General features: G+C 44.9%; 1 pseudogene; it reads right to left on the reverse strand.

The window, feature by feature from the left end:
* Positions 1–1,734: 1,734 nt before the first annotated feature.
* LOC102839361 lies at positions 1,735–4,815 on the reverse strand (annotated as a pseudogene).
* Positions 4,816–5,519: the final 704 nt, after the last annotated feature.

Raw genomic sequence — 5,519 nt, forward strand, 5'->3', positions numbered from 1 at the left:
CAGAAAAAAAAGGTTCAATCAAGCTGTTATATATTAACTTTTAGCCTTAAATGATCTAGAGCAGCAACGTGCGGTTTCTTAAGGATACTTAACATAAAGCAAGGTTCCTGAAAGGAGCCAAGCTGTCTCTGTACACTTTGCAAACTTTTGTTTGTGAGCAAGATCTCAGGCACTGGGCTTCATTTATCTATATCTAAAATGCTACATTGTTCTTAATTATCACATTCCTATATACTTTCAGGAGGAAGGAGAGCATCTGGGTTAAACTGATTCCCAGAATTTACCATTCCACTTTATTTACAAACCTTGGGTAGTTTTTCTCTAAAAACCTTTTCTCATGTTCCCAATATACCTGTTCCTGGCCTTTCTGAATTATCTGAGGAAACTTTTACTGCCTCGGCTCTAAAAAGGGGTTTCAAACCCATTATTGTTCATGGATATTAAACATAACTGAATAATCAAATAAGGAGCAGTTCTGACATTCATCCCAGGTGGCTATCACTTGTTCCTCAGAAAGATTTGTTCTCAGGACTCCATGCACTGCCAACACAGTGGAGGCATTAAGAGAGGCATTATAAGGCCCCTAAAACGGACCCTATCCTGGTGAGAGAACCCTAAAAAGATCAGCAGGACTCGAGTTCCATTCAATAGCAAGAGGTTTATTTTTCCAACGCATTGGGGTCTACCTTCATAAAGCCTCTCCACAGGGAGGTGAAGGCAACCCCAGCTTGTTAGTTTCCTTGCCTTTTATAGGATTTTATCAGCTGCAGTGCATCATCAGCTGCAGTGCGTATAAACGGATTGGCTTTTGCTATTGCGGTGATTGATTGCATATGAGGGGAAACTGGGGAAATTCCAATGATTCTGAGGGCGGCCTGACCTAACTGTTTTTCTCTAAAATTTCCTGGCAGCTGGGCCTAGTCACATTTTTAATAAGCTAAGGCCTAGGTGATTTTAGATGGATCCCCAAACCAGGCTAAATTTGGTCAAGAAAGTTTCTTTCCTTACACCCCCCCTTCTTTTTTGCTACTGCTCCAATCCTGGAGCAGTTGGCTCAACTTCAGACTCTGATATCTTTGTCTCATTATCATTCCATATCCAAATCTATGGCTGTCTTTTGCTGCTCTTGCAGGACTAAGGAAGTAGCTCCCATAATTCCCATCACATTCCAGTACTCCCCATGGTTAAGTTCCTTGACCCTATCGGGTGAGAACCAGCAGGACTAAAGTTTTCATCATGTCTTTACTGTCTTTCTAATCTTAAGCTTGAGGGGGTTGTCTGGGTGACGTGTAGCCTTCCAGCTGGTCAGAGATGGTGCCGGCTTGATGTGTGAAAGATGAACCCATGCAGCAATCCCACGTACTTTAAGCGCTGTGGAAGTAGTCAGCAACACCTTGAATGGGCCTCTCCACCAGGCTTCTAAGTTTTCCGAGCAGTGTCTTCGAACAAACACCCAGTCTCCTACATCATAGTTGTGGGTCTGCTCTGGGGTACCTGTTTCGTAAAGGGCACGCAGTTTAGGCCAAAGTTCTTTGTGAGTGATGTTGATGGCCTGTAGTCTGGCCATCAAATCTCTGTCAGCTTGATAAGTCACTGTAGGCGGTTTTCACGCTGGGGTTAACGGGGTCGGGGTCCCATACAAAATTTCAAAAGGAGTCAGTTTAAACTGATACGGGGTATTCCTGGCCTGAAATAAAGCCAGGGGAAGAAGCACCACCCAATCTGTGCCAGTCTCTAATCTAAAGGATGAGTCCGATTCATCCTTTCTACCTGTCCTGAGCTTTGAGGACAGTATGCACAATGCAGCTTCCAATCGGTCCCCAAAAATTTACTTACCCCTTGACTCACCTTTGATAAGAAGGCAGGGCCATTATCTGACCCTATGACTTTACGCATACCAAAGCAGGGCAGTATTTCTTCTAGTAATTTCTTGTCCACTATTGTAGCGGTTTCTTTCTTAGTAGGGTAGATTTCTACCCATCCTGAAAAAGTGTCTACAAAGACTAACAGATATTTATAACCATATTTTCCTGGCTTAATTTCAGTGAAATCTATTTCCCAAAAAACCCCTGGCCGATTGCCTCTAGGCCTTTTTCCCAGAGGAACAGCCGATGGGTAGGCATTTATTCTTTTGCATATTTCACACTGTTCTACTACATTCTGTGCTAGTCTCCTTATCCCAGGTATTCTAACTCCAGAGGTGCTGATTGCTTGTTCTAATTTCTTATTCCCTAAGTGTGTATACTGGTGCATCTGGTGGAGAAGGGTCGATGCTTCTATCTCTGGTAAAATCATCTGTCCCTCTGCCATCCTCCACCACCCATCTTTGTCTAAATAGTTGGTAGGGCATTTCTTTATTTTTAAAAGTTCGGTATCTGAGTACTTTGGTGGCTGGTCCTCCTTAAGTTCCCCTTTTTCTGGATGGGAGAACAGGAGAACTGTATCAATGTTTTTACGGGCTACTCTTTTAGCTGTTTCATCAGCCAGTCAATTTCCTCGAGCTACAGGGTCTGATCCTTTCTGATGTCCAGGGCAGTGAATTATACACACTTTTTGGGGAAGCATTAGGGCTTGTAGTAGGTCCTGATGTAGTGCTTCATCAAAAATTGTGGGTGAATTTTTAAACCCTTGTGGTAATCGGGTCCAGGTCAGTGCCCATTCAACCCATTTTTTGGGTCTGTCCATTCAAAAGCAAAATAAGCTTGACTCTTGGGAGCCAAAGGTAGACTGAAAAAAGCATCCTTCAAATCTAAAACCGTGTACCAAGTCATGGAGGGTGGGAGAGAGCTCAACAGAGTGTAAGGGTTTGGTATAGTAGGATAAACATCAAGCACCCTTTTATTTACTTCTCTCAAATCTTGCACTGGCCGGTAGTCTCCTGTACCTGGTTTGTTGATGGGGAGCAGAGGCATGTTCCAAGCTGATTGACATCTCTTCATTATTCCTAATTGTAATAATCTGTTAATATGGGGCCTGATGCCTTCACGGGCTTGTTTTGGCATGGGATACTGTTTTACTGCTACTAGGTCCGCATTGGATTTAAGTTCTACGTATAAAGGAGGCTGTCTATTTGCCAGGCCCAGGCCAGCTGTTTTGGCCCATGATTCTGGGTATTCTTTTAGCCAACACTCCATCCCTGTCTCGGGAGTAGGGTGTTGTTCATACAGTTTGTACTCATCTTCTAACTGGAGAGTTAGAACCTGGATGGTGTCTCCTTTTGGCCCGAGCAATTGGGGCCCATGTTGCCCAAAATGTATTTGTGCTCCCATTTTAGTTAACAAGTCTCTTCCCAATAAGGGATAAGGACAGTCTGGTATTACCATAAATGAGTGGGACACTCGGCCCACACCTAGATCCATTATTCTTCTGGTAGTCCATTAATATTGCTTAATTCCAGGGGCTCCTTGGACCCACGACTTTTTATTAGCTACCGGTCCATCTGATGTTAAAAGTACTGAATGTTGCGCTCCAGTATCAACTGAAAACTGGGTGGGCTTCCCCTCCACTTTCAAAGTTACCCTGGGTTCGGGGAGGGGTTCTGAACCCCATCCCCACTAATCATTGTCTTCTTCGCCCTCCAAGGAGAGGACTTTCACTCCCGGTGGCTTATTCTGTTTTCTCCGATACTCTTTGTCCTTTCTTTGGGGACACTCCCTAGCCCAATGCCCTTTTACTTTGCAATACGCACACTGGTCTCTATCTAGAGGGGGTTGCTTGGTTTTTGTTCAAACCCCCTCTTTCCTTCCTTTCCTTTAATATTCTCCTTCCCCTTATGGCTGCCGTCAAAGTTCTTTCTAAATTCTTGTTCTATCTTTTTTCTTTCTTTATCTCCTTCTGCTCTTCTGTCTCTCTATTATTATATACTCTCTCTGCCACTTGCACTAATTCCCTCAGCGACTTATCTTGTAATCCTTCTAACTTTAGTAACTTCCTCCTAATGTCTTTACTGGCTTGATTAATAAAGGCCATGGCCACCATTGCTTTGTGGTCCTGCTGAGTATGATCATAGGGGGTGAACTACCAAAGGCTTCCATGAGTCTCTCTAAAAAGGATGCTGGAGACTCGTCTAGTCCCTGTCTGACATCATAGACTTTAGTCAAATTTGTGGGCCTTCTGGCCGCTGCTTTGAGAGCTGCCAACAGAGCCTGGCGATAGATTTTCAGGTGCTCCTTACCTTCGGCCGTATTATAATCCCAGCCGGGTCGAACTAGCAGAAACCCTGCATCGATCATGGCTGGGTTCTGAGATGAGATTCCGGTTTCTGAGGGTATGTGTTTCCTGGCTTCTAGAATAATACGGTCTCATTCTTCAGTGGTGAAAAGGACCTGTAAGAGCTGTTGGATATTAGCCCATGTAGGCTGGTGGGTAAAAAAGCACAGTTTCAAGGTGATTAATCAGTCCTTTGGTATTTTCAGAAAAGGGAGGATTCTGGATCTTCCAATTGTAAAGATCAGTAGAAGCAAAGGGCCAGTACTGCATAGCTTGATTCCCATCTGCATCGACTGGACTGTAAGCTCGCAAGGGTAGGGCTGTAGTTGTGTCTGGGGAGGCAACCTTCCAGCTCCTTGTGCCCGAGGCTGGTCCCTGGAGGTGAGGCTTATCCGGTCGTGGCTCTTGGGAGTGCTCCTGTAAAGGAGGATAGAGAGGCGCCGCAGCCTGCGGTAAGGGAAAAGGGGGAGGCAATGGCGCTGGAGGAGGAGCAGACTGGGGCGTAGTAGGTGGGTATGGAGGGGGGAAATCTAGAAGATGTAAATCGTTGCTCTGACTCTGGAGGACAGATTTTTCTTTCTTAGATTTAATCTCACGTACTGCCATCACCTGTGGAGAAAGGTTAGGTGGAGGGAGAAAAGATTTGACCCACTGTGGGTCAAAAAATCTTCCCAGTTACGATATAAGCAACTTGGTCCAAATGACCAAGTGAACCTTTCTCAAAAACTACTTCTTCCACCACAGAGATGGTAGGCAGATGGAAAGTACCTTCTGGCGGCCACCCTACGTTGAAGGTGGACCACTCTGAAGAACAGAAAGTGTACATTTTATCTTTTTATTATCTCAACTGATAGATTCATAGCTCTCTCTTTTACCTCTTTAAAATGAAACATAACAAGGTCTAGGGGTTTTGATGGTACTTGTCCCATATCAGTGTAAACCGTCAGTCCCAGTCTGATACCACACACACACAAATCACACAGTGCCACCACTTGGTGCTTTCAAACCTGAACCAAATACTGGCTTGGTATTTTCTGCTCCCGTTCCCTTGCAGGGGATTCCGGTAACAGGAGGGTCCTTATAACTCCCTCCGGAGAGTCCTGAAGCATCCTCCAGGACTCCTGCGGCTGGCAGCATCACGGCACGTCTGTCTACTTCACTCTAGCTGCCCTTGCATTCTCTGAACGCCCCAAGACAACAAAGCGAAAGAATAACACAAAACACAGTCAAGCAATCACTCATTCAACCGTTCGACAGAAAAGTTGAGCTCGTATTAAATTCGGCCGTTTTCCTCTGACTCGAGGGTCTTT

The sequence above is a fragment of the Chrysochloris asiatica genome, unplaced genomic scaffold, assembly GCF_000296735.1.
Source record: "Chrysochloris asiatica unplaced genomic scaffold, ChrAsi1.0 scaffold00126, whole genome shotgun sequence".
Taxonomy (NCBI): domain Eukaryota; kingdom Metazoa; phylum Chordata; class Mammalia; order Afrosoricida; family Chrysochloridae; genus Chrysochloris; species Chrysochloris asiatica.